Here is a 19,596-nt window from a genome sequence, read left to right on the forward strand (position 1 = left end):
ACTTCTGCAAGAGCTGGATGGTTCTGATTGCTGCTTTCACTCTCCCACCCATCACAGCAGCCACCCGCATCTTTCCTTTGCTACCCATTGGCCCCTACTACCCCAAGATCTGATGACCCCCATGAAGATCCATTAACTTCAATTTCAACTTTGAGCTCTTTGTTCTGTTTTGTGACAGTCCGATCCTACACTTTTTCTTACCCATTTCCTGTGCTAACCTATGGAATCATACACTGAGCTCTGACTGCTAGAACAAGAAAGCTCAACAAAGAGTTTTAATCTTGGTTGTGTTATTAAATACTTCTCTGTATCTTGAGCTGACCTTTATTATAGTTTGGATCTGGAATGTCCCACAAAGATCCATGTGTTGACTATGGTGCTATTGAGAGGTGAGGAAAACTTTAGGAGTGGAGGTGTTGAGTCGTGTTTTGAAGGGTTCTTTATGTCCCAGGCACCTTCCTTTCTCCCACCTCTCCCTCCCCCATCCCTGTATTTAAAAAAATAAATTATTTTATTGCTACAATAAGTTAAACCATCTCTTCTGCCATAGCTCCTACTGCTGTGATATTCTGCCTTACCTCAGACCCAAAAGCAATACAGTCAAGCAAACTTGGACTAAGACTTCTGAAACAGTGAGCCAGAAATTAATTTTTCTTTCTTTAGTTTACTGTCTTCAGATGTTTTTCCACAGTGATGAAAAGCCAATACAACATTGATGGTGCAATATTGTCTGTAAAATACAATGAAACACATCATTTATAACTTCAGGAACTCTTTGTATGTTTTGTTTTAGTTAAATAAACATATATTTTGTCAACAAAAAAAATCATAACTTTCAGACTCTTAAAAAAATTAGAACACCTCTATTTCCCCAGTATTTGAATGCAGACAGGCATCTAATTTATGTGATAGTTGTACCAAGTTGTTTGGTGGTATATTTAAAAACAGAAAGCATAAATCACAGCTTTGTTCTGGCACCATTAACCTGGGCGTTGTATCTGCCTCCTGGAACCCTTTCATGAAAATTTCACCGTGGCTTCGGGGGCATATACTTTATCTACATCTGTGTAGCATAGTTAGACCAGTAGGCCATCAAAAGACTGCTGATATAATGATCAAAGATGAAAATAGACTTCAGTAGCTGTTACAGGTTTTTGTGATGACATGTGCTAGAGAGGAACAGAGTCACCACAGAGCTCAGGTGGGAAGTAATTGAGACTGGATCTTGCTGACAATTCATTTAAGAAGGACATAGCGAAACCAAAACAAGCATATTGAAGGCTGGAAAGGAGGGAGAAGGATGGAGGGGGTGGTGTGTGGGAGGAAGGTGGAGTGTGGGAAAGAGGAGACAGAGAGGGATAAAGGAAGGGGAGAGAAAGAGAGAGAAACAGACAGACATAGCAAAGAAATGACAGAATCAAATAGTTGGCCTGAAATTTCCCATTGAAAAGATGGAGTACTGATTCACTGTATAATATCCAATTTGAAGATAGAAGGCAAGTTAAGTTTTATTCTTCCTGCTCCAGACCCTCTGGTAGGAGACGCCTCTTTTTATTGCATTTCAAGTGACAGGAATTTAATCGTCATCCTCAAGCACGGGCAGTGTTAAAGGATGTGGGCAGTCTCCCATGCTATAACATAACCTCTTGCAGCTTTTTTGAAAATTCTACAGTTATAGGTCCACTTGCATTTCTGATTTTAACATATAAATAAGCAGTCTGCAAAATATATGTTCATCATACATATATATGGGTTAGCATATTCAATGATATTTCAGCACCCTAGATGGTACTTGAAGACAATCAGAGACACTGTGAGACTCCTTTAACCAACTTTGTGTTTGGGTTTAAAAGGGATGTTGATAGGATTGAGTCACTGGTGCTGAAACACAATTAGCTGTACATAGTGTCTTGTTCTCAAAAAACACACGAGTCCATGGTGTTAGGTGTAAATTTTGTTTGAAATTTTATTTTCAAAATAGTTGTAGTTGTTCTGCTGGGCATGGTGGTACATGTCTGTAATCCCAGTGGCTGGGGAAGCTGAGGCAGTAGATTGTCAGTTCGAAGCCAGTCTCAGGAACTTATTGAGGCCCTGAGCAACTGGACTGGGGATGTGGCCCAGTGGTTAAGTGCCCCTGAGTTCTATTCCTGGTACAGAAAAAAAAAAGTTTTTCTCTATAAAATATAACAAAGGGTTAATAAACAGTTTAATTGAAAGTCTCTTAATAGTCTGAGTAATAGAAATAATGTCATTTAAAAGGGGTGGAGGATTTGGAAATAGGAAAAAAAAACATGTATAGAATTATTGCTCCAAAGTTTTAATTTTTTTTCCTTTTTAAATAATTTGATAATAACTCACTCTAAAACATGCATATTGGAAAGGAGAGGTAGGTATGGGACCTGTTAAACCTACTAGAATTCTTTGGGACCATCTTAAACTATTCTGTATACATATTTTTTTAATTTGTTAAATATTTTTTTTAGTTGTCTATGGACCTTTATTTTATTTATTTATATGTGGTGCTGAGAATTGAACCCAGTGCCTCACACATGCTAGGCAAGCACTCTGCCACTGAGCCACAACCCCAACCCCTGTATACATACTTTTAATGATGGAAAACATACACACTACTACTAAGGTCTTTAACCATATCTTTGATTTATAACTCAGAAGTGGGATTGCAATAGAAATATATTTACGTTGTGGTGTTTTCTATGGTAGAAAAAGAAAAATCATGGCTTTCCCGAGTCTAAGGTCCCTTCAGTGACAGCATTTGTAATGAGTTTCAAGTTTCTACCTCAGTGGACTGCTTTGAAACCCTCAAAGATGTTGATATTAAAGACAGCAATACCTTGAAGAGGCAGGGTGATGAGCAGAGAGGACAGCAGTAAAGGAATTTTAGATTCAGGCACACTTTAAACCAAACTGAAGTTGATTTCAAGAAGATAAAAGGCAGATAACCATCAATAAAACGTCACCAGGGCCTCTGTTTTAGCCAGCTCTTTTGCTGCTGACTAAAAGATCTAACCAGAACAATTGTAGAGGAGGAAAGTTTATTTGGAGGCTTAGAGTTTAAGAGGTCTCAATCCATAGACAGTCAGTTCCATTCCTTGGGCTCAAGATGAGGCTGAACATCATGGTAGAAGAGTGTGGCAGAGGGAAGCAGCTCACACAGTGATCAGAAAGGAGAGAGAGAGAAAAAGAGAGAGAGGCACTCTACTCTCCAGATACAAAATATATACCCCAAAGCCAAGCCCCAGTGAACCACTTCCTAGAGCCACACCCCATCTGCCTCCAGCTACTACCCAGTTAATCTCATCAGGGATTAATTCACTGGTTAGGTTAAGGCTATCACCCAATCATTTCTCCTCCAAATCTTGTTGCATTGTCTCACACATGAGCTTTTGGGGGACACCACATCTAAACCATAACAGCCTCTGTAAAGGGGAAAAGTAGCAAGTCAAAACCTAAAGGCATCTATGCTTAAATGATACCTGGAATGGAAAAGGAGTCTAGCAGTACAAACATTGGATAGAAATGGAAACCAACCGCCAGTAAGACAAAATTGTGAATTATTTTCCATTTCGAAATGCTTTAGAAGTTTTGTTGTCTAAATAATCTCTAGCACCTCCCAAAGACAAATTAACTGGTGGCAATGCCCAGGAATTTTTTACTCTAATGCCTTCACTGATAATTCTGTCTTAATGGTTGGGGTGTGACTTATTAGAAACATAGCTAGACTAAAACATCCTCCTGTGTGGCATGAAGTCGTATTATTGTATGCATCTGGTTATCCATGAGGATCACTTTACTAGAGACTGGTACTGACTTAGATTAGGTGACCTCTTGGAGTCCCTTGAGCTCTAAAATTCTTGGAGTCTGTGATATAAAAAAAACATGGTGCCTTCTTATAGAAAACAAACAGCTGGGAACCTCAGCTTTTGGTCAGAATGTAGTCACAGAGAACTAATTTCCTTTACTTTAGACAAATATAAAATATATATTTTAAAAAAGTATTTGGACATTAGGCAACAGACTCCACAAGATTGTGATCCCCAAAAAAGGAATACAAAGGAGATGTGACCTAAGGCTGTGCTAGCTCATTGCCTAAACACAGCATCCAGGGCACAGAGCAAGGACAGAACAGACATGGCATGGTAGTCTCCACTGTGTTTAAAATGCAGAATTTATGGAGCAGAACACCAGAGAAAAGAGAGGTGGAGAAAGGGGGGTGGTGCGGGGCGGAGAGAACGAACTTCAGAGATCTGCAGAGTGTTCCTTGGAGACTTTGAGCTCTGTACTGATCAATATGTGCATGTGAAGAAACTACCCAAGACAAGAGGGAGAAAGAGCCACCAGAAATATATTTATTCGTCTAGAGAAATCTCCCAAGTCCCAAGCATATGAAAGTTTTCCCTCTACTGCTCATATTTGGAATGAACCACACCTCCTTTCTCAATTTCTGAATCCCTGGTTTCATTTATGTTCCAGTTCAAATCCTCTCTACCCTTAACAATTTCTTACATCCTACTGTAAAGATTTTACTGGACTTACTAAATCAGAGTTCAATTTACAGTATATTTAACCTTTTGTGTTAATATTCCTGAAGGCAGAGCCTTCTTTCTTGTGTGTATTGCCATGACCCAAGCATAAAAGCAATAATCGTTATTCGGGACTATGTTTTGAGTGCTGTGCCAAACACTTCATTTACTCTTATTTAATTCTCCTCAGAACTCTTGAGGGAGGAACTATAATTTAGCCACTTATCAGGTAAGAACATTGAAGCACAGAGAAGTTGAGGAATTAGGTGGATTTGAACCATTTAGTTATATCTGACTCTGTAACTAATGCTGTTAACTAACATTTTGTGAATGGATTAAATATATTGCCTTATGAGACACAGACACAAATTTCCTCTCTTTATTGCCAAAGGTCCCTGGAGAAGCCTAAATACAAGATTCATTTTGGAGCTCATGTATTTTTACAGTAGAATCAAATTTTTAAGATATTTTTCTCTAATTTGTAACAAATTCTTGAAATAATCAGGAACACATCAGAAAGTGTAAGTACGTAGTTACATGGACTTTACAGAAATAAGACCCAGGAGAATAAATCTTGTGAGGCCACGTGCCGTCTTTGCCTTTTTCACGTATTTCCTTTTTCACTTATTTTGAGTGGGTCTTGGATACCACTCTTTCCTGTTGGGTTTTCCACTACTTTTCCGGGTCCCAGCTTAGGAGAGAAATAGTCATTATTTATTACAATCCATTAACATATGAAGATCAAAACTAATGTAAAATTTCAAAGTATTGCATGAAATTTTAGAGTTGTTTTCATTTTTTGCTTGTCCATCTTGATATTCTCGGTGTATTCATTTTTAAAAAGGTATGGGGAAGTAAAGAGTGTGTGTTGGGGCGGAGGGGGTGGGTGTTAGAATAAAACCTTGTCCAAGGAATCTCAGTTTTAAATTCTTTAATTGGGGAAGCAGACAACCCCCCTTGAACTTGACTAAATAAAAAATAACACTACCTAATTTAAAAAAATGTTTGACCATTGGAAGATGTTAAACTGACCTTGTTCTTTCTGTCATCCCTGGTGAGGAAAATTTCAAAAATCCAGTTCTGACAAAGATACTCTAATCCATAAAGGGTAATGTCTAATGAAGATCTTTCCTAAAAGATATTTAAAATATAAAGAGGCCATATCTTTATTTTTGTTGGTTCTGCAAAAATACAAATATATAGGAAGGAAATGATGATTCCAATCAACAGTCAGTGGTAATTAAAAGCAATTGTAGTCCTCAGGCTGTTTCTTTCAAATATGACCCAGTGATCAGAAGGAATTAGAAATGATTACATTTTAACCAGAAACACATTTCTGTCCAGAACTAAGCTTCGAAGCATGACAAAGGCACAGTGGTGGCCCCTGTTTGTGTTTCCATCTGGGGCTTTAATTTGAACTTCAGTGATTATTCTACAAGACGTCTGGCTGTGCAGATCCAGAAAGTCAAAGCTAGCATAGTCTTGTATGCTGTTTCATACAGAAAATAAAATTGCACCAATTACCATGTTTGCATTTTTGCAGAATAGCTCTATTTAAATCGATGATATGTTAAACGAGAGTATTTGTAAAATTCACAGCTCCGAGTTAATCTGGCTTTATCCCAGAGCACCCAACCTGAAAAGTGATTGTAAGCACTCTTAGGAAGGAAGTTAGCAACCTCTTTAATGGAAAACAGTCTGAAACAATTAAATTTAACTTGATTTTCAAATTAGGAAGTATAGTCCACAGTTGTTTTTCTATTGGAAATACTTCAAACGCCAAAATGCTCATCTTTTTCTGATATCTAGTTGGGGCTTCTAGAATGACATTGTCATCAGTGAAGAGAATAAAAGCAGATGAAAATGTAACACCTCGTGCCAGGAATTACTCAGTAATGGAAAGCACCTGAATGCCATTGTAGTGGCTCTGACTTCACAGATCTTGGCCCCGGGAATTTCCATTTTCTGTGGCCAGGAGGGAACATGGGAGTTGCAAATGTCTTGATGGAAAGAAAGGAAATGACTCTGGGGCCTGAGGAGTTTGACCACTTTCTATATTTGATGTGAAGTGCACAGTCCTTTTATTTTCTTAGTCTACATAGCACACGATTCTTTTGGACCTGTGAATCTCTATTCCTGATTCATATACAGAGAATTCTAACAATTAGGATATTTAATATAAAATTTTAAAATATTCTAAGTAACTATGAAGATCTTAAAATAACAGAGTAAAATGCTACTATTTCTATCCATCACCATTGTGACACTTTAGTATCGAAACATTTTCTCAGGAAGATGAAGGGAAGAAGTGCTCTTGAGGGAAAAAGTAGACTCTGGTTTCCAGGAACAAGTCAATGTTCTCAAATGGCAGGTTCTGTTCCTTCATTTCATTTCAGAAACATCAGTGTAATACTTCCTATGTGCCAGGCATTTTTCAATATAAATTCATTTGAATCCTCATGTCAGTGCTGTAAAGGAGGTACTATTTTTAACCCTACTTTACAGAATAAGATTGAGACTTGAATTAAGCAATTTGCCCATGATCCCCATTGTGAAGGCAAGGTTTCTGAAGCCCCGTGATCTGGCTCTTGTTTCTTGAAAACTTTCACAGTGCAAAAACCTATGCAGCACACAGAGATCACCGATAAAAGCTGTATGATGACATGAGCTTTGAGAAGAAATGGTAAAGTAATTTTGGAGTAGGCGGTATAAATTTTATAGCTTAAAGATGTTTTTTCATATTTGTCATATTAAAAAGTGAAATGTTCTAATGCTACCATCAAATCCCTAGCTGCATAAGTGTGATGAGAAAAATGCACATCAATCAAGTAAGTTGTCTTTACAGTCTTTCTTATTAGCATGATGTAATGAAGATAGATCTTAACAACGCTAAGATGAAAAATGGGGAAATTCTATATATCACAATACTATTTATGTAAATTGAAATATATGCAACATAAAACCATATGCATGTTTTACAAGTACATATACCAGAAGAGAAAGAAAGGATACTCAGAAAACACCACAAGAGCTGCTTTGCGGGAAGAAGGAATGGGAAAGAAGAAGAGGTAAGAAAGAATAAAAGGGAATACAAGCTTACAGGTATCTTTCATATAAACTAAGCTTGCAATTAACCTCATAATCCCCAGGTCTGAAGCAAGGAAAAAGTACCTACCTAACCATTTATCCATGCATATAAGGATTCCTCTTATCTATGTATTCATTCATGGGAACAAGGGAAAGTGAACTCGTTTTGTTTGGCTGCTTGTGATGGTTAATTTTATAGGTCAACTTGAACACCCAGACATAGAGCCATACATGATTCTTTTTCTGTGAGGCTGTTTCTGGATGAAACTAACATTTGAATCAGCAGATTAAGTAAAGCAGATTACCCTCTTCAATGTTGGTGGGCCTCATTTAATCTGTTGAAGGCCTGAATAGAAAAAAGACAGAATAAGAGAATTCTTTCTCTACCTGTTTTCTGGCTGGGACATTGGTCTTCTCCAGCCTTTAGCCTCAGACTCAAACTCAAATTTATACCATCAGCTCTTCAGCTCTTCTGGGTCTCCAGCCTGCTGACTGCAGATCTTGGGACGTCTTGGCTCCCATACCTGCATGAGCCAATTCCTTATTTATTTAATATATCTTTACATACATAAATGTATTTTATATTTTACATATATGTGTAAAATATGTATAAATAGATGTTTATATTTGTTACATTATAAACTATTTTATTATATTTTTATATAGTTCATAGAACTTACATATATATGTATATATACACATATATTTTGTGTGTATATATATGTATTTTTATGTGTGTATACACACACATATACACAATATATTGGTTCTGTTTCTCTGAAGAATCCAAAACAATACACAGATATTCATTATATATTAATTATTAATCCTGCACAGCACTAATTCTCACATATTTTGAGCTCAGGACACTTTACGTTCCAAAAATGACTGAGGATCCTGAAGAGTTTTTGTTTATATCATATATGAAAATATATGTAAAGGAAATATATAAGTTCTAGATTATGATTTTCAACCCACTTTAATGCACTTGTATCAATTTCATTGAAATATTGAAGAACTGAAAATTTGGGACTTCATGGGTTAAGTAAGACTTGCACCTTTTTCTTACAGTAAGCACATGACCATGAAGCACTCAGCAGCTAGTGCTGCCCCCATTCCTGTTCCAACACCAGCCTTTTTATCCACCTTGCTTTCTTTGTACCATCAGTGCAGATGTTACACTGTAAATAGAGAATAACATCTTAGCAGCATTAGGAAAATCATTTGATGTCACAGGATCCACAGGGATAGTCCATAGACTACACTGCTGCTCTACAATGATATCTATTCAAATTTGGCAACTAAAAATTTGCATCCTACACTTATCCTAAAGAAGTCCCCATGAAATCTGAGTCAGATACCTCCCAAGCCTCAATAACAGTGAATCCAGTATTTTCAAAGCCATTTGTTCATTAGTTAAAATTGTATTTACCTTAGTGATGTTTGGAGTGTCGATCTTTAAAAAGCTTAGCATTTAAGCAAATTTTCAAACTTTCTGAACTTATTCTTAAGGATTTCACAGCATTCCCAATGAGACTGCCAGTTAAATCAGTGACAATTCTGTTGCTTTATGGCCTATTCACAAGGTAGTTCTGAGGTTGTTTCAGATCAAGGCTGGGCTCTGATCAATACTTAATCAACCCACAGACTGCAATTCACTAAATCACTTTTTTTTGGAGGCATCTATCCCATCTTGTTTCCAGGGACCCCTACTCCATTGAAATCTGCAGAAACACAGTTTAAAAAAATGTTCATTCTTGCCAAAAAAAAAAAAAAAAAAAATAGACCTTCAGGCTCCTGAAATTAGTACTCTGGGAATATTTTCTGTGTTTCTGCAACCTCTCCCCCCACCACAAACCCTTTTTTCTTGGTGGTTATGGAGTGTTATGTCTTAATATCAGGCAGGTAAAGAAAGTTCTTTATGTCAAGAGCATGAACATATCCTTCTCTAATCAACAGACACCTCTGATGGCCTCGTAAAAGCACTGGACTAACTCTGAGGGATTTGTAGGTGAGAAGAATGGCAACAACGTCTTGGAGAGAGTGAAATTAAAGTCCTTGGCTTCAATTACCTGAAAACATTTTTGGGAGGAACAGCTCAAACCCACATGAAAGGTCAGTAGTGAACCAAGGTGATATCCCATGAGAAATCAAATGAGTGATACCCAGTCAGCGCTACGCTTATGACCCCAAACACTCTCTTGGTCTCATGATCTCTGCACTTGATGTTCCCTCAGCTTGGAAATTTTTCTTTTAGCCCTCCACACTTTTTGCATTCCTGGTCAAATGTCACCTGAACCTTCTCCCTATCCATAATAGCATTGCCTGCTATTACTTACCCTGTTTTATTCTTCTCCAGAGGATATACTACCACCTAACACATAATATACTTTGTTTATTTGATATTTACTGCCTCATTACATCTGAATGTAAGTTTCAGAGTGCAGGGACTTAACAATTCACTGCTGGGTCTTTGGGACTAGTCTTGGTTCATAATAGGAAATATATATATTTCCTATTATGAGGTGAGGAGAACACATATATATATTCTCCTCACCTCCAAATCCTTCAGAGTTGGTCCAGTGCTTTTACGTGGCCATCAGAGGTGACTTCTGATTAGGGAAGCAGGATATGTTCATGCTCTTGATAAACTACATATACTATAAGAAACTAGAACTTTGTTTACCTGCCTGATATTAAGAGATAACACTCCATAATCACCAAAAACAAGCGGGGGGTGTTATGGTGGGGAGAGAGGTTGCAGAAACATAGAAAATATCCCCCAAGTACAATATATATATATTGTTGAAGGAATGAATAAACACATTACTTAATTAATTCTAGAGTAGCTCAGAAGCAGAAGGGGAGACCACGTGTACTAACTCAGTGTTGGAGGAAGGATTTCACATACTGCATTTGAGCTGGGCAAATGAACGGTGTTTCATGTAAGTAGTGCCAATGGCTCAAGTGGTGGTGCCATCTGTTCAAGAGAGCCTTGTTCTGGTCTCTAGAACTGGGTGAGTTGTCACTGTCTTGGGGTCCCCACTGTGGAACAACTCATTCCAGTGTATCTTATCTGTTTACTTGTCTGGCTTCTCCAATTGAATATTAGCTCCGGGACAACAAGCCCTGGTATTACTCATATGGCATAGCACAGACCCTACTACAGAATAACTACCCTACCCCATAAATACCTTCTGACTGTAGGATTTAATGATCTAAGCAGAAAGCTCATATAGAGACATTGAAAGCAGGCATGGACCAAGTCACAGAAGTTCATGGAGATGATGACACATGGAGCTTGGGTTTCTACCTGAGAGATGCTGTGACAACCTATTTATTGACCCGGCAAAGCCAGTCTGAGCATTTGTGTTGTACTGTGTTGTGTGTGGTGAAGCAAGTGAAACAAATTAATAAGAAAGGCAAATTATAGCCTTTGGCAATGCTCTAGGAACAAAGTAATAAGGGCCTGGACCAGACTGGTGGCTATGGGAATAATCATGAGGGAATAGAAGTTGCTGGTTTTGGTTATTGTTTCAGTATTAAGAGCAGCCATAGTTGACTTGTATTTTAAGACTGAGTCAGTTGTGCAGTCACTCTAGTCCTTGTTTCAAATTGTAAGGTCCTTAAGAAAAGAATATTTGGCAAACTATTTACTGAATGGCATCATTTCCTTGTTTCAGCAATACTTAATGGTAGAACCTGTCAGAATTTATAAAACCCATTCCCTGATATTAAGCTTTGAGACAAAACTTTAAGGTCTTCAGATTAAATTTCTTTTCTGATTGCTACCAATTATCCATGAGTAGAAGCTGATTTCTAGGACATGAAGGTAAAGATGTTGAGATATTCATCAAGGTATCACAGAATTCAGGGCTTTGAGAAATCTCAAAGCAGTTAAGACAAACATGAGAGTTTTCTAAGACAACACACAGGCAGAGCGATTCCTAGGTTAGGCTGGACTGGGTGGGTAGTGCAGATGGGAGCAGGAGCACCACATGATTTCTGCTCTTTCCTTAGAGGTCACCTCTGGGGTCTCCTTCTTTGCAAATAAGAAAGGTGCAGTAAGTGGAGAAGTAAGCTACTCAACGCCATTAGGTGAGGAGGCAGAGGATTTTATACCTGCAGTTATAGGGATAAAGTTTCAGAAGCCAAGGAATAACTTTGATCTTCTCATCTTTTTGCCAACAAAGAGGAAAACAAAAGACTCTGGAGGAAAACAAAAGAATCAGCAGGAGTATTTTGGAGGCAACTGGAAGATACAGAAAATCTGAAATGCTAAAAAATTCATGAAAAGAAGAATTTCAGAGATAAGGTTCCAGTTGAATTTACATCAATTTTATTTTTTATTTTTTTGGATTCAGAATATAGATCTCTATCATTGCCACTCATACATTATTTTTCTAGTCAAGAGCATCTGTGTTTCTTAAGATTCTAAATGAGACCTATGCTTTCCATACTCTGTTTAGTTTGTATCCTTTAGCATCAGGCCTAAGCAAATTCAGGGGGTCAGACAAGAGCATTCTGATTTGGACTTGCTTTCTCCATCATTACTGCTTTTATCTTTGTTTGATTCAGTTCTTAGCTCTCTTCTCATGGTAGCAAAATAGCTATTATTATATCTTCTCAAAAATTACAACTAATGGTCTCTTTCTCAAATGTTCCAACAAATCCCCCCTCAATTGAATTTTATTGACTCCGATTACATTTGATAGCCTTCCTTGAACTAATTACTGTGGTTAAGAAAGTGATAATGGACCAAAAATGGATTAGTTCCAAGAATGGAGTGACACATGAGTCAACTCCATCCAAAGTTCACAGGCCTTGGGAAGAAGAATATTCCTAGACAAAAATTAGTGTGCAATTAGCAAAGAGGAGAGAATGTACATGTGACTTGCTCAAAGGAAATGTGCTGATTGGAGGAGGCTGCAATGTTTCACGGAATGAGACAGCTATAAGAATCCTGTCCCACTGATCTTCCCTCTCTCCCTCTTTCTACATACCATTCTGTTCTTTCTGGAAGACAGTTTTAGCTTCCTCCTACTTTAGCTGGTCATGGCCCCATCTCTATATACTGGCACCTCTGATTGCACTCTTTCAATTTCTGCACTGGCTTCTTCTAATTGCCTCATTATCTTAATTTTCTAATTCAGAATGCCTAGGAACAGGAAGCAGATTGTTCAAGTCCATTCTATGTCTATGTCAGAGGTGACATGCCAATCTAGCATTGCAATCTAAGGCTTTCCAATCAAGTCTAGGATTAATTCTTGTTTTGATCAGTTTAGTGTGGGTGGAAAAATGTTTTTAGTCCTAGGGCCAGATCATAAGTAGCAAAATTTCTTTAGCAGAGGGTGTTGAAAGACATTTTATGTTAAATAACATCTCATAAGTAAAGTACCAAAGATAATATTAACTATATTCCCCTGGTAACTCTTTTTCTATTTCCCAAGTCAATTGCTTCAATCTCTGGGTAGCCCCTCACCACCACTGCATGCCCACTGGGGAAATCAGATGCAGTAATATTTCCCCATCCCCAAACCATCAACCCACATTTCTATCTAAAGTTAAATATTCCACTTAGACAATGAATCCAACCCCCTTTCCCTTCCCAAGGATTTTTTTCCAAACTTGATTAGTTTCCTAAAATGCACTTCAGGTTGTGCTTCCTTAATCTTAAATCTAAAATGCTCCAAAATCTGAAACTTTTTCCAAGTGCAGTGAGACCACCCCCATGAAAATTCCACCCTATGAAACTGTTTCATACACCATATTAATAAGGTATAGTATAATATTATTTGGGGTGATATGTATAATGTATATATGAAAAATAGATGAATTTCATATTTAAACTGTGTCCCACCCCCAAGATACATCACTATATATATACAAATATTCCAAAATCCAAAAGAATCTGAAATTCAACACTTCTGGCCCAAGAAGTTCAGAGAAGATATACTCAACTTGTATATGTTTCTACATGTGTTTATGGAATGAGTCTTCCCCCATGTCTTCCCACTAGAAAATAAGTTCTTTGTGAAAAGGATGTCATATGTTTTATGAAAAACTATACCCAGATCCTAGACCAGAAGTTTGCTACATAGCGAGCTTTCAATTAACCTTTGCTGTCTGTTTGACTAATTTGAGTATGGTAGTACCTCAATAAACAGTATACCTTCTTCTTTTATTCTCATCCTCTGATTTTGTTCAGCATTTACTTGGAAAAATCTTCTGTTGAAAGAAACTTTCCTTTAAGCAAAATATAAACACAGACCTATTTGGTAGAAAAGCATCTTCACTTTGTTGGTCTTGAAATTTATTAATATATTGATACGTGCATGTTTTCTAAAAATATGAATATATTTTCCTGATATTTTTTCAAGACTCATTCAGCTTAATCAATAAGTCCAGAATGCCTTCAAATTGATTAGCTTTATATTATGTATATAGCACAAATAAAATACTCTTACGATAACCAAAGTTGCATGTGCAAGAATGTTTCCAACATTTTTGTTTATGAAAGGAAAAATCTCAAATAATCTAAATGTTTCGATCAAAAAATTAGTCAAATATAGTTTAATTGGTGATGAAAGCTGTTTATTGTAGCAGTTGTGCAATAGTAAATCAAAACTAGGAAGAATCCAAATGCCCATCAATTGTGGGTAATTTAAATAAGCTAAGATCATGCTATTAAAATGAACACTATGCAGCTATGGTCTCAAATATATTGTTAAATGAGAAAAACAATGTGTTAAGTATGTGTATACTATCCCATCTCACGGCTAAGAGGGACACTACAAACACATGCATGTGTATACGCACGCATACAGGCTTCTGCGCGCGCACCTGCGAGTACACACACACACACACACTTGCTTATTTTCAAAATGCCAAAATAAACCAAAAACTAAAACCAATGTTTCCTTTTATGTTAGTAGAAATTGGGGAAGAGGGTAGAGGTGAAAGTTAGATTTTTAAAATATCTTGTAGATTTTATTCTGGAAATAAATGTAGATCATTCAAAAAATCAAAACTTAAAAAACAATCTCTAAAATGAGAAAGTTAAAAGAAAATAATAAACCTAACTTTTTTTGAGTCGGTGCCTTAACTACCCAAAGAAGGATTATTTCAAAATGACTTTTATTTATTTTTGATTAGTTCATTTTAGCTATACATAATATACAAGCATGGAATAAAATTTGCTCTAATTCAGTCCCTAGTAATTCTGTTTTTCCTTCCCTCCTCCCTCCCCCTGTTTCCTTCCCTCTATCAAAGTGAATTTTAAATAGCAAATTGTTGTATTTCCTTAGTGGAATATATCCTAGGACAAAAGAAATATAAGAAAGTCTTTGCAGTGATCATAATAGTAGTATTAAGATATTTTCATTGAGATAATATTATAAGATAAAGTAAATAATTTCTCATTTAGAAACCAAGATTATATGATGAAAAGGAAAAAAATATAAATATAAACTGAATAAGTAAAAATTCTGTAACCACACTTGTATTAGAAATACAAACTCAAGGATTTAGCTTTTAACACTGAAAACGTCTAGAAACAATGCTCATCAACCAGACTGGGGGTCCTAAATACCATTCTCCACAGAAAGAATCCTGAAGATCTAGGGGAAGAAAAAAGTGAGCATGGAGTATCTTGCTGCCCCAGAAAGCCCCGAGAAGGAGCTAACCTGAAGATGCTCTCACTGTGCAATCAGGGACATAAAAATTTCCAATTTGAACAATTTGGAAAGGAATAACAACAGAATACCTGCAACATATTAGATGTATTAAAATTAAGAATCATTTATTTGTAATACTCATTTAGAAAGTGCCTTAAGGAATAAGCTCATTATTTTGAAAAATGATAAAGGAAGAATCAAGCATTTCTATGTCTCTCCTGACAAAGGGCACTTCAAGGCAACCAGAAGTAATGTAGGAAAGCCCTTGCATCTTTATACAAGAATTCCAGCTAATAAAAGAAAAGGAAATTACAGAATTGAACTATCTCAATTTTGAAATCTTCAATGCAATAGCTGATTTAGGTGGTTATCATAAAGAGCTACTAAAATTGTTAGGCAAAAAACTGATGAGGAACTTTATAAGGGAAAGATCTGGTTGACATAACCTAACAAAAATTGATCAATTTTGGCATCACAAAAAAAGAGACAACTTAGCAAGATGTTCTTCCAGATGTGATACAACAGAAAGTACACAAAACCCTGAATAAAATATTCTTGGGGAAAAAAAAATCAAACTTGAGTCTGGTCAATTTGCATGAATACCAGGGTCTGAAGAATATGATGACATCATATGAATACACATCAGCAAGATCCACAATGTGAAATACCCTGAAAGGACTTTTCTTAGTAAATCAATTGCAAATCAAATGGAAGAAAAATAAGCCTATATATGAAAAAAAAAAAAACTGGAAACACAAGACATAACAACTAAATATAACACGTGAAACTGCCGGGTTCTAAGTGTACTAACTTTTTAAAAGAAGAGAGAAAAAGAGAGTAAATAAATATATCAAATTCACAATACCACTTTTTTTTTCCTCCGAGCAAGACTTGTTTGGGAATATGTTTAAGAAACACAACAAAGAATCTATAGTTTGCTCATGTTCGAAATGAGGTAAAGTCAGTTCTCCATATGTATGGGCTACCCATCTGTGGACTCAACTAGCCACAGTGATAATACAAGGGGAAAGAATTCTATTAATATGGCATCATGTAAAAATGTGGATGTGTAACCGATGTGATTCTGCAATCTGTATTTGGGGTAAAAATGGGAGTTCATAACCCACTTGAATCTAATGTATGAAATATGATATGTCAAGAGCTTTGTAATGCTTTGAACAACCAATAAAAAAAAGAGCAAAAAAAAAGGGAAAGAATTGAATCTAAAGTAAACACAGCCAGACTTCAGTCCCTGTCATTGTTTCCTAGAAAATACAGTGTGATAACTATTTACATAACATTTACATTCTGTTAGGTATTATACTTAATCTAGAGACATTTAATCTATATAGGAAGATGTGCATAGGTTATATACCAATACCATACCGTTGTATATAAAGGACTTGATCAGTGGTGGATTTAAATAGTCACCAGGGTCCTGGAACCCCTCTTTGTAGTACTGAGGACTGACTATATGTACAGATAAGTGAGATGGTATTTGATATTTATTTCAAAATAATCCAGTATGTTGAAAGGAAGTAGTATGAGGGTAGATGTGGAGATAAAAACAAGACCAGACATGTGTTGGTATCTCTCAAAGCTGAGTTGTGGTTACGTGGGAGATCATAATAGTCTTAGCTCTACTCTTTTAATATTTTGACAATTCCAATAATAAACATTTTTAAAAGCTCCCTCTATCCTTATTTGGTTTTCTTTCAGTTCTTTCTGGAAAACTATAACATGATTTATAGAAACAAAGAGCTATGAAAATCCCTCCTCAGAACAGTCTGAAATAATAATGAATTCCATAAGCATTAAATCTTCTCTACCCTTCATAATTTATTTCAAAAGAAGACTATTTATCACATCAACAGACATGATGTATTTATACAGTGGACCCTTGACAAGAAGGTTTTGATTTCTTATGAAAGTAATACAATATTTGTGTTTGAAAAAACTATGAATTTAAAAAAAAAAACCACAGATAGTTTTGAAATTAGTTTTCCCTTAAGATAGCATTCCATTAATTTGACACACAGTGAACTAAGGTGTATTTTCCAATTTGCCAAACATCTGTCACTGTCAAATGGCTAAAATTTTGATTTTTTTTCCCTGTGCAATCAAAACAATAGAACATCTTTCTCTAGACTGAAATCAATCCCCTAAATCCTTTTAATCTTGTTTTCTACAATGAGCTTGTCATCAGTCCTGGGCCTGAGCTGACAAGCCTTCACAATGACATGGCCATTTCCTCACTAAATGGACTGACAGCACTATCTTGAATCATGGATGGATCTCAACTGTCCTATGTAGCTATAAGAACAAAGTGCTTTGAAAGAATGAATGTGCTGCAGCCACTGGACTTAATTAAAATAAACTTCACACAGTTCCACATTTCCAGTAAGCAGAAAAATAAAGGCCACACTTGACAAATGAAAGATGAAGTAGAAGCAGGATGTAACCATTAGATAATTGTAAGGATTCATAGCAACTCTGAAAATTGCCTTCATGTCCAAGTGAAGGCAGAGATATTATTTTTTTTACATATAGGGACTCTTTGTATGTGCGTGTGTGTGTGTGTGATATCAAAATAGAGGCAACAGCCAGATATAGTGGCACCCGCCTGTAATCTCAGCATCTCGGAGGCTGAGACAGGAGGATCATGAGTTCAAAGCCAGCCTGAGCAAAAGTGAGGCACTAAGCAACTCAATGAGACCCTGTCTCTAAATAAAATAAAAATAGGGCTAGAGATGTGGCTCAGTGGTTGAGTGCCCCTCAGTTCAATCCCCAGTACCAAAAAATAATAGAAGCAACACTACAGAATTTGTAAGGGTTCTGCCATGGTCTATGATGAAAAATTCTTAGCAAGGCAATGATCCTCTGGCAACATAGCAGTATGGTTCAGAGTACACATCCAGGGATCTGATTATGAGTCAACTACCAGCTTTACTATGAACTAACTGTGTGGCTTGGGTATTTTTTTTTTCTTTTTGTCTCCTGTGTATTTCAGTCTTATCATGTACAAAATGGGACTCCTCAACCTTAAAACATAATAATGACAACATCTTCCCAGATTTTCTTGAGGATTTTATGATAAAGCACTTTAAACAGCCCCTGGTACACAGTTACCAAAGGGAAATGTCCACATCATGCTGACAGTTTAAATCTCTGAATCTGGCTTTAACCTCTTCTTGCCAAAGCAGCATTCGGGCTCTGTTATCGAGATTGCTCATTGTCCATCATCCAGTGATTCTTTGCTCTATGATAATAGGATTTTGACGTTTAGCAGGGCTTATCATCACCTTGAATAAAAGAGTGCACTTCCCAACTTCCCTTGCTGCTGGGCATGTCCACATACTTACATTCTGGCCAATGCAAATCAACCAGAAATGTTTTGTGGGATTTCTAGGAAATAGTCTAGAAGGAAGTGAGCCTGCCCTGCCTTCTCAGCCTCCACCCTGTTTCCTGGAGTGTGGATGTGATTGATGGCTGAAGCCAGGACAACCCACCAGACCAGGAGGTCGTGTGCTAAGAAGGGCCGAGTGGCTGGACAGAAGGAGTTCCAGACCCTTTAACACTGCGGCTTCCTTACTGTCCTGAGATTTCCACTTGCCGACCTCAGAGTGGATTCATTGTAGGAACAATGAATGAGGGAGATAAAGTTCTGCCTTATTGTGTTTTCTTTTTGTTTTGATTGACCTCATTACTATTGTTTGGTTTTGTTCATGCAGTTAGGAGAGCCCTTCAGATCTGCTCAGTGTCGATACACATTGATTAAAATATAAATATTTCATTTACAAATGTCTGTGCCAGTCCATGTGTGAATGAAATGAGAAATATGGAACTGTACAAGATGGGAATCTGAGGTTGTGAATAGGTCAGGAAAATATAGAAGCCAAGAAAAGGGACAAAGGCATACAACCTAGGGAGGATCAAAAGAATCAATACATGGATGTGACTCAGTGGTAGGCAGCCGCTGGGTTCAATCCCAAGTACCAGGAAAAAAAAAAATAAATACAGGACTATGAACCATTGTTAATATAATTCAGGAAAAAAAATAGTACACAGAAATGCTAAGGGGCCTGGAGACAAAGTAATAGTTTTAACATGAGAAGAAAAGACACCTAGAGATGTGGTTAATGGCCATGGAGTGTGAGGAAAGGAAAAATTTATGCAATTGCTGGTCCTTGAGAATGAGCCAAAGTATTTTGGCAGCCAAGCACTGAAAGTCAGTAATCTATAATAAGTGAGCACCGCCACACCAAAATTGTTCCTACAATGAATCCACTCTG

General features: G+C 36.8%; 1 protein-coding gene across 11 annotated transcripts in view; it reads right to left on the reverse strand.

Moving 5' to 3' along the window:
• The window catches only part of Lmntd1 (lamin tail domain containing 1), a 319,597-nt gene that overhangs the window by 147,527 nt on the left and 152,474 nt on the right, over positions 1-19,596 (reverse strand). For 8 of the 11 annotated variants that reach the window (XM_048787329.1, XM_048787336.1, XM_048787333.1 and 5 more), the window contains 2 exons: positions 8,016-8,152; positions 579-730 (listed from right to left, as the gene is read on the reverse strand). The exons of 1 other annotated variant lie outside the window; for it this stretch is intronic. The gene's annotated coding sequence lies outside the window, so the exon portion shown is untranslated. Of the gene's footprint in view, positions 1-578; positions 731-5,573; positions 5,723-8,015; positions 8,153-19,596 lie in introns of all 11 variants that reach the window. 2 more of the 11 variants (XM_048787332.1, XM_048787328.1) reach the window with 2 other exon arrangements.

Source organism: Marmota marmota, unplaced genomic scaffold (assembly GCF_001458135.2).
Source record: "Marmota marmota marmota unplaced genomic scaffold, marMar, whole genome shotgun sequence".
Lineage (NCBI taxonomy): Eukaryota > Metazoa > Chordata > Mammalia > Rodentia > Sciuridae > Marmota > Marmota marmota.